The sequence below is a fragment of the Cebus imitator genome, unplaced genomic scaffold, assembly GCF_001604975.1.
Source record: "Cebus imitator isolate Cc_AM_T3 unplaced genomic scaffold, Cebus_imitator-1.0 Scaffold103, whole genome shotgun sequence".
Taxonomy (NCBI): domain Eukaryota; kingdom Metazoa; phylum Chordata; class Mammalia; order Primates; family Cebidae; genus Cebus; species Cebus imitator.
The window spans coordinates 4,637,668-4,648,074 of NW_016107418.1; the positions used below are offsets into that span (position 1 = coordinate 4,637,668).

Sequence of the window (10,407 nt, forward strand, 5' to 3'; positions counted from 1 at the left end):
AAAAAAAAAAAAAAAAGAAAGAAAATAAGAAAATAAGTGATGTTACTAGAGCAAAATGGCTCAGATCATACTGTGTAAGTTACTCAGTAGTGATCATGTCCTGCTTATTAGATAATCTTTGAACCAAATAATATTTCACATAACATTTTCAGTCAATGTAAAAATATTTGTTGAGTACCTACTATGTGCAAAGAATGAACCACTTCATCCATTTAGCTGATAAAATACGGCCACATTGATTCCAGTTCAGTCAATCACACCCATACTTTGGTACTGCAATATAATTTCACCAAGCTTCTGGAGTGCACAAAATGGATAACAGCTCTCAATGAGAGGATGCTATGAGATGAACTAAAATGAACTGCCACAGCATGCTAATAAAATCTTCAGCACGCACTAGAGCAACTTTTAAAACTCCAATTCAGTTTTCAACTGCTAGAAAACAGAAGTATTCCAAGATCAAAGATCACAAAGGCTGTGAGAGGACAGCCGGCAGGAGAGGCACCAAGTGTTACCACAGTGAACCAAGTGCAAGACCCAAATGAAGGTCTCTGTATGGCTATGGCATTCAAGAGGTTATCTGACAAGCTGGAACACACATAATACGCAAAAATTATATACAAGGCACCACCCTATGCGGTTCCTGTCAACAAAGAGTCTGTGAGCTGATTAGCAAGATAATCTATCCTGTTTTACCTCGCTTGAATATAAGCTTTCTGGGGGCAGCAGCTTGGTCATGTTAAACATTCTTATCACTGCTAACTAGAACAGTACCTCAGATACAGCTGGCATACAAACTTGTGGGCTGACTTGGGTATCTAAAGCAAAAACTAAAATAAAGAAAAAAATACTAAAAAGGTTCAAGAACATATAACACAACAGAAGATATCTTCAGATTAATTTCAAGATCACTGCTCCAAGGTCAGAGGGCACCCTAAGAAAAGGTCCCAGGGAAATTTCAGAAATTACGAAGTTGGGAAGTCATCCCAGATGCTGAGCTCAGAGCCAACGCCTAGAAGCCCCAGGGGACCTAAAAGATGAAAAATGCCCTAGAATGTCTGTGATGCGTAAAATGTCTTAAAATTTGAAAAAGAAAAAAAAAGTCAACAAAGGAAAAGAGCTAATCTCCCAGAGAAGAGGCACATATGCAGGCAAAGAGAAGAAACAGAGGCATCTTTGGATCCAAAGATTAAGGTTGAAATGTAAGTGTAGAAAAACTTTTTTTTTTTTTGAGATGGAGTCTCACTGTCACCCAGGCTGGAGCACAATGGCGTGATCTCAGCTCACTGCAACCTCCACCTCAATGTGGTTCCTGCCAACAAGGAGTTTGTGAGCTAGTTAGCAAAATAATCTATCCTGTTTTACCTCACTTGAATATAAGCTTTCTGAGGGAGCGGCTTGATCATGTTAAACATTCTTATCACTGCTAACTAGAACAATGCCTCGGACATAGCTGACATACAAACATGTTTTCAAGCAATTCTCCTGCCTCAGCCTGCCAAGTAGCTGGGATTACAGGTGTGTGCCACCACACCTGCCTAATTTTTTGTATTTTTAGTAGAGATAGGGTTTCGCCATGTTGGCCAGGCTGGTCTCAAACTCCTGACCTCAGGTGATCAGCCTGCCTCGGCCTCCCAAAGTGCTGGGATTACAGGTGTGAGCCACCGTGCCAGGCCTAACTGTGGAAAAATTATTCCAATCTAAAAACATCTATGAAGGCGGGGTGATGCAACACGTTGGGAAGCCAAGGTAGGAGGGCTGCTTGAGCCCAGGAGTTCGAGACTAGCTTGGGCAACATAGTGAAATACTGTCTCTATAAAAAATAAAAATAAACACATCTATGAAGATAGGCAGATAAGCTCTGACACAAAACAAACAAAACTGGCACTGAGGTAAGTAGCAGAAAAAGCACTGGCAGGAGAGAGTATTCTGTCCAAACAGGACAGCAAAGGAGGACAGTCAGCCACAAAGACATTATGACCCGGAGACACATCGGCACCTAGAAAAAGACCAGGCTGAGAAACAGCCGCCCTGCAAAGGAGCAACCAGTCCTCAGAAAAGCATGTCTTGCAAGACAAAAAGTATTACGACGACAATTCAAAAAAAGAAAAAATAAAGTCACTGCTAGTAAATAGAGAGGAAGGGGAGGGGTAGGGGAAGGGGGAGAGTATAGGGGAGGGGACGGGGAAAGGAGAAGAGAAAAGAGAGGGGAAAGGAGCCTGCACCAGATGCCCCCTCCATATAATGTCATTCTCTCCTCTTTATAATCAAGTTTGGGAAAGAACCGGCTTCCCTCCCTCAATGCCCTTCACTCTGTAATCCGCAACAATGAAGCACCAAAGACTTCTCACCAAGTCCATTCATCATGTCCTCAGGCTAACTCCAGTGGAAACTCTGAAACCAACCTTTCTCTCTGTTCTTTACTAGCATTTAAACATGCTCAAATCCCTCCATTTAAAAAACAAAAACCAAGTTCCCCCTTTACCTTCCCTCCCTATAGCCACCTTTAACTACCAGCATCAAACTTACTGAGCATTGCTGTCTACACATGCTGGGCTCCACTTCCTCACTCTCACTCACTATTAAATCCTGATACAAACTGGCCTGCCCCTCCCATCCCTGTCATGTCACTGTTGCCTCTGCTGTGCCCTGTACTACTAACAGCTCCCAGCAGCTGAGCGTGCTCTACCTGCTGAGGTTTCCTTGGACACCATGATCCCCATCCTTCTCAGTCCCAGTGTGGGAGCCTATTATCTGCTTCTTTTTCAAACACAAGAGTGCCTCAGATCTCACTCCACACCACTCCTTTTCTTACTCTATACACACTCCTCAAATAACCTCATCTACTCCAACAGCTTCCATTAACAAATACTGCACAGGCAAAGGCAGGAGTTTCAAAACTTTCTCTGCTCAGCACGCCCTTAAAGTCTCAGGCCAAAAGGTATGCTTATTGAATAAAGAAAATGTTAACAGTGTGGGTATTTATGTCCTAACAACTTGGTACCAACTTGAAAAAAATACACTTTGAGAGAAAACGGTATTTTTATTTCATTCTTAAATAACCACAAGTATTTATTGATACAGTATGTGTGCACCTGTTGAGCACTGCACAAGTTCTCTCAAACCTTTCCCAGTTTGCTGTGGCACCTTAGCTGAAAGTCTGGGAAACTCTCAAACTGTTTGGGACAGTTTGGGACAGCTAGTAACTCTCAGATGCGTCTCTCCAACCCAGACAACTCCTGATGTCTGGATCCCTAGTGCAGCCAACTGAACACGATGTCCCCTCGGCACCTGAAACATAATCCAGCCAAGTGTGACCCATCATCTTTTCTTCAAAATGGATGCTGCTGTCCCCACCTAAGGACATTGTCATCACCCAACCACTCAGCCAAAGCTGGGCACTGCCCTCAACTCCTCCCTGCCCCAACTCCCCAGCCATACATACACATACATAGCCAATGATCAAATCTCAGCAATTCTACCTCCTCAAATTTCCCTCCTTCCAGCCTTCCCTCTTCTAATCCATTCTCCAAAGAGCAAATTTGACCATGTCCCTCTTTTGCTTACAATTCTTCAACCATTTCCTATTCCCCACAGAAGAGTCCGAACTTCACACAACAGGGAGTTCAAGATTCAACAGGAATCTTGTGATTCAACAGGAATCACAAGACCCCACATGGCACAGCCCCTCATTACTTCTCCTCCCTCACTTCTTGCCACTTCCCTGCTCTTGCCTGCAACCACCCCACTGGACTTAACTCCTGGTGTTTGTGGTTGCACCAGTGCATCACCTCCTGACCATCTTTGTACACTCTCTCCTCAACCTGGACTTTGGTCAATTCCTCCTCATGGTGCTTCCTCTGGGAGGCTTTCCTGTCTCTCTGAATGTTCCTAAGTTTGGGTTTATGGTCCTCTTCTGAGCTCTTGTTGCCGGCCCCTTTCAGAATTCATATCATACATTGTAACCAATGGTTAAAACTCTTTGATACTGAACTGCACAGCAATCTCACTGGGGGCTGACAGAGGTAACTGTCCTGTTTATCTCTGTATCCCCAGCATATATGAAAACTCTGAAGTGTACTGAATGAATAAAGCAAGTGAATAAATGGATTAGGTCATGCATGGGGCTCCCGCATCCATCACTGATTACTGACTCTATCATGGTACTTATCACATTTCACTGTAATTGCTTGTCCTGGTATACTGTGAACATCTTGAAAGTGCCTGTCACTTATTTTTGCAACTAGTGATTAAAATAGTGCCTGGTACTTAGTAGGCATTCACAAAATGGTTTGTTTTTTTTTTTTAACAGAAGGTTGTACATTTAATCTACAGTGTTAAATGGAAAAAAAATCCAGAGGGATATACCCGATATTATGGTTACCTCTGAAGAAAGAAATAGGAAGAGGACAACAATAAGAAGGGAAAAAGAAAACTGAGAATTTTTAACCTCTATAAATCTCTATGTTGATATTTATTTTATAATGTACATAATTTACGTATTACTGACATAAAATATTTCTGTATTACCATAAAGTGAAGCCACAGGTAAAAAGATCCAGTCCTGAAGAAGAACGTGTGGGGAAGTCAGAAGTATTTGGTTACACATGCTCAAGAGCAAAGCCAAAAAAAAAAAAAAAAAAAAAAAGCCTGACTTGAAAGAAACTGAGCCGCTGAAAGATTCAAGGTCTACAGCAATGGAGCGCCACCCCCAAGTGAAAAACATGATCTGTGAGTACTCTTCAAAGAAAGTCGTTGGTACTCCAAAGACGACCGCTACTACTAGCCCATGAGTAAGGACAATTCATTTAATACTTATAATGCAATTGCTGTAATCAAAACATCCCAATAACCAACCAAAAGCTTACTGGCCACATACAGGTTTCTACAGGAACTGTAATGGGTGACTACAAAGACACGCTCACAAGAGACAGGAGGCTACAATGTTGGCAAGACCACTTAGCAAAGTGTGTTCCACCTTTATTTTCGGAATTGTTGAAGACAGTGAAGCACATCACTGACTATTAGGTTGTACATTTTAAAGCAAACAGATTTTAAAAAACAAATGCTGTTAAGCAACTTCAGGTCAGCAACTGAAAATGCAAGAACAATTTCTCTGTGTAGATAGTTCTAGAATTAGCACAGATTGGAAGGTAAATATACATAGTGGACCAAACGTTCCAATCTTTAAACATGTGAAAAGACACAGCTTTGTGAATCAACTAAGAAAATCTTTCAAAATGAAGAAAAATGAGTACTACACTGAAGTCATTAGAACCCTGGGAGAAGGGAGCTGGAGAGGACACAATGAGAATGCCTTTGGGAAAGGTCAAGCCCAGCTTTCTTTTGTTTAACCTCTCAAGCAGATAAAAGAACTAGCTTTAAAGAACCACGGCATTGTTTAACTGCTAGAAAAGAGTTGGGTAAAGCACATATAAAAAGAAGCAATAGAATTTGCCCTAGAGGCAATAGAAAGATTAGTCAATTACAACACTTTGAACTTAGTTTTGATAGAGTCGAATTTTAAGTTTTAGACAAACCTAGTTTTTCAGATGCAAAATATTTCAAATAGTTATCCTCTCTCCCTTATAAAATGTAGATTCTGAATCTTGCTAAAATATGCTGTTATGCATTTGATTTGAAGAGCTGCAAAAAGTGGTATTTTTAATTTTCTGCTTTTGAAAACTCAAAGACTGTTGTTGGAAGTAAACTGCCAATTTAAAAATTAACCTTAAAATGAGAAAGAATTCCTATGATGCTCCCATTCATCCCTAATCCCATCACATAGTTTCTGATTAAGAACTCTCCTCGCGACCAGAGAACTCTCCGCTGCAGAGGGGCCAGATCAAGAAGCAATCGCTACTGCCCGTCAACATCACAAACCAAGAAGATCCTGCCCTCACTAAAGCCCCGGCGCGCGAGTAAAGTCTCCCGGGGATGATACCCCCGGGTCGACACGGCTCCGGGTGCGCGGTCCCCTGCACTCGCGGGCCGCCCCACCTCCTCCCCTGCACTCTGTGAGTCCAGCCTGGCCTCCGAGGCCGGGAGCCACGCGGCCCCGCAGCCTCCAGGGAGAGACCGCCCGCAACCGCCACGCACGCGGACACCGAGAGGGCGCAGGCCAGGGCGGGGAGGGCCGGACTCTGGGGGCGGGTGACGAGCGGAGCTGGACCAGACCCGGAGAGGGCGCGCAGACACTGAAGGAATCCGAAGGTACTGGACGCGGGGCGGCCCAAGGCGTCGTGCGTGGGGCGCGAGCAAAGGCCAGGGCGCCACTTGCGGCGTGGAGGGCGGGTGGCTGCCCCGCGTCCAGGGAGCGCGCACCAGACGGCTACGGGCCGGAGGCGCGGGAGAGAAGGGCCGCCCGGCCGCGCCGTGACGGCGAGAAGCCCCTGCTGGCGCGGGAGCCAGCCGGTAGGATGCAGCTGGGCTGCGGGGACAGGCGCGGGGCGGCGCCAAAGCCCGCAGTGGGCCCCACCGCCCGAGCCGAGCGCGCGGCGATGCAGCAACTTCAGTTGGCCGTGGGGCCGCCCCTCCCCCGGCAGCCGCCCGGCCGGCAGCCGAGAGGGCCAGAGCAACCTAGAGCTGAGAGCCTGGCCGACCGCAGCCCTCACTCACCGCTCCGCGGTCCGGCCGCCAGCGCGGGGGCTCCGCTCCGAGCTCCATGGTCCCGCCGCACCGCGGCCGCCGGCGCACCCGCCTCGCACCACACCGCACGCAGCGGCGCGACCGACGCCGCCTCCGGCCCGGCCACGGCCGCGGCCACGCCCCCTCCCGGCGGGTGGGGGGCCGGCCGGAGAAGGAGGGAGGCTCAATGCTGGCTCCACCAACCAGAGTCCAGTCACCGGGCCGCTTCATCAGGATTGGCGAGCGCCTAGCCCAATAGAGAGCTGGCGAGCGCGCGGAGCGTCGGTGCCGAGGGGCGGGGGATTGCGGAGGAGGTGGCTCTCACCCTTCGTCCTCCGCCCCCCGCTCCGGATGAGGCTTAGGCAGAGTGCTTTCCAGAAAGGAGAGGTGGGGATACTTCGAGCCAAGGGACCCTTGTATCACCCCTGGTTGCTAGGTGCCCATTACAGTACCTTTGAGTTTGCGCGTATATCCTAATCCTCCCTGGGTGTTGAGGGCTCATGCACAGAGGTCCTCTACCTGTACGGTGTCAGACGTCCTGCAGGGCTGAGGCTTCAGGCAACTCTGAGGACTGTAGCTCTATCATGGGTTGGTTAAAATCGTTAGCATTCTGCCTTTAAAATCTTCCCATCTCCTTCTACACAGAATATTCTGTTTTTATCACCCTATCTCCAATCTATCTCTACCCCAGATGTAAGGAAATCCACAATGCTTATTAAAAATGAGATATCCCTGAAACTGCCAATATAAGCCCTGCCACAGTGGAACATAGCCACGTGCGACCGGTTGACTGAGGGATAAACAAACTTAAGAAAAAGAAAAGAGGAGGAAAGGAAAGGAAGAGAAGAAAAGATAGAAAAGCCAAGTATGTTCTAGGAAACAAAGGAAAGGGGTTTAAAAATATAGAATAAAAATGTTATCTTTATTTTAATTTGCATGTCTTTATTCTTTTTATTTACTAATAGGATCACTAAATTGAAAACCTTTTAGGAAAAAATTTTAAATTCCAATGAAGAGTTGAAGAAACACTAATTTGATTTGCTCTTGTCTTTACAGATGTGTAATAATGATCAACATCTGATCTAGCTAGCGACAACTAAAAGTTGGACAAATGAATAGCACTTGATAATTTCACCAAAGTTCGCAACACCAGAAATGCAGTAGAGAAATCATGCGCCCCCTTCATAAAATGTCTAATCTATTATCCTGCATTACTTCCAAAGGAGGGATTTTTAAAGCTCTGCTTAAAGATTATGTATATTCAGTTTCCATAATGTGCCATCATAAAAAAAAAAATGCTGGTAATTAACAAGGTAAACAGGATTTTTGGTGAATAATCACAGTGACCCAGTATTTTAAATATTGATACTAGAGTGATAAATTTCTGCTGAATTGAAAGCTAAATTGGCATTCAAATTAAAATGACTTTCCTTCATTTCATCTTCACTTACCCAGGGGAATGGCTTCCATATCTATATTTAGGTCATTAATTTAAAACTAAAAAATATGAAGGTATAGATACCCAGAGTGTTTTCAAGGTTGCTAATCATATTTTCCCTGGCTGCTCCCCTCTTCGATGACCCCAGCCTTATAAACTCCTGCTACATTTAGTTTGCACTCACTGTTAGCCCTTGATCACATTATCCCGAAGTGTTCAGGCTGGTTTCATATAGGTCAGTCTTGTTTCTCCAATTAGATCATCATTTCCATGAGGATAAGGTCCTTATTTTACAGTCCTCTTTCCTCCTTTTATAATGACTAGTAAAGTGCTGAACATGTGGTAAATATAATTCTATTCCTAGTGTTATGGTTCATAATACAAAGAAATTATTTCAAATATGATCTAATGTGAACCAGTCCTTTAAATAAAAGTTGTAGCTGGTTGCAGTGGCTCACGCCTCAATCCCAGCACTTTGGGAGGCCGAGGTGGGTGGATCACCTGAGGCCAATAGTTTGAGACCAGCCTGACCAACATGGAGAAACCCTGTCTCTACTAAAAATACAAAAATTAGCTGGGCGTCATGGTGCATGCCTGTAATCCCAGCTACTGGAGAGGCTGAGGCAGGAGAATCACTTGAACCTGCGAAGCAGAGGTTGCGGAGAGCTGAGATCACACCACTGCACTCCAGTCTGGACAACAAGAGCTAAATTCCATCTAAAAAAAAAAAAAAAAATTGCTCAGAGCAGCCTTGTTAGAGGATTAGAGCCCACCACTAATAAGTGCCTCATCCTTAATAAGTGCTTGAAAAATGTTGCTGCATCAGGGAGTGAATTGGTAACCTGTAACAGAAATCTTGACTAAAGATGCCTACCAAATAGGGGTGCTTCTTATCACAAAACCAGAAATCTGCAGACAGCCCCAGGGCTTCTGTAACATCTCTTCTATGGTGTCATTGTGTCTCAGGCTCCTTAGCCATTGGCTCTACTGTCTTTGTTATGTGATCTCTGTTTTCTTTTTCTTTTTTTTTTTTTTGAGACGGAGTTTCACTCTTGTTACCCAGGCTGGAGTGCAATGGCGAGATCTCGGCTCGCCGCAACCTCCGCCTCCTGGGTTCAGGCAATTCTCCTGCCTCAGCCTCCTGAGTAGCTGGGATTACAGGCACGCGCCACCATGCCCAGCTAATGTTTTGTATTTTTAGTAGAGACGGGGTTTCACCATGTTGACCAGGATGGTCTCGATCTCTTGACCTCGTGATCCACCCGCCTCGGCCTCCCAAAGTGCTGGGATTACAGGCTTGAGCCACCGCGCCCGGCTGTGATCTCTGTTTTCATCCTCACAGGATGCCTGCTTCCCTTCTAAGCATTGCATCACATTCAGGAGAATGGCAAGGGAAAATAGGTAAAGGGCAAAAGATCAAAGAGGTGCATGCCAATTGGGTCTGCATCTTTCTGGGAAGCTCTAACCAACACCTTCTGCTTGCATTTTCTTGGCCAGGCAGATGTCACATGACCACCCTTAGCTGCAAAGGAGTCTGAAATGCCAGGTAGTTAAAGACTGGGGAATAGTAGAGTTCTGTTAGTAATGGAAGAGAAATGCAGACATTGGGTATGACAGTAGCAGTACCTTTGCTGAATAAATGAATTCATGATTGAGCCCTCGCTCTTTATTCACAAGACCCACTTTTTTCAAAAGGACCCTCAAGTGTCAATTTTTAAAAAAAACAAAACCCAATTTTCAAGTGAGCAAAAGATCTAAGCAGACACCTCACTAAAGTGGAGATGACAATACACCTCACTAAAGTAGAGATGGCAAATAAACATATGCTCAATATCATATGTCATTAAGGACTTGCAAATTAAAACAGCCATGAAATACCATGACATACCACGAGGATGGCTAAAATCAAAAAGCTAGCCCCAGCAACAACAACAAAAATCCCTAATGATATCAAATACTGGCCAGGATATAGCTACTCCAGACTTCATTAATACCCCCTCCCCAGTTTTTTTCTGTAAATATTTGACCAACCTGATATACAATGCTGTTATTATACTGGAGTATAGTAAAATACATCCAGCAGCAGGGAAACTGATGACAAGGTATTGTGGTCAAGAGAATTCTGGTGATGCAAGTGACCATCGGTGTTCTGTGAAGTCTCGTGCATGCAGCATGCAGTGCAGCCAGTCTGGGGCCCACAGGGGAGTGAGATGCAGCTGTCTAGCATTACGATAACTGAACAGCTCCCAAGCATATTCCTAATAAGAATATGCTTCACAACTATTTTTAAAACCTCTTGAATTGTGCCATCTTTGTTCTTTGCCTGGTCAAAATCTTGGATA

General features: G+C 44.9%; 1 protein-coding gene across 4 annotated transcripts in view; it reads right to left on the reverse strand.

The window, feature by feature from the left end:
- Window positions 1-6,739, reverse strand: part of WASF3 (WASP family member 3) — a 116,921-nt gene extending 110,182 nt beyond the window's left edge. For 2 of the 4 annotated variants that reach the window (XM_037741696.1, XM_017537528.2), the window contains exon 1: window positions 6,619-6,739. The gene's annotated coding sequence lies outside the window, so the exon portion shown is untranslated. The remainder of the gene's footprint in view (window positions 1-6,618) is intronic. The other 2 variants (XM_017537525.2, XM_037741695.1) reach the window with 1 other exon arrangement.
- Between the last annotated feature and the right edge of the window lie 3,668 nt (window positions 6,740-10,407).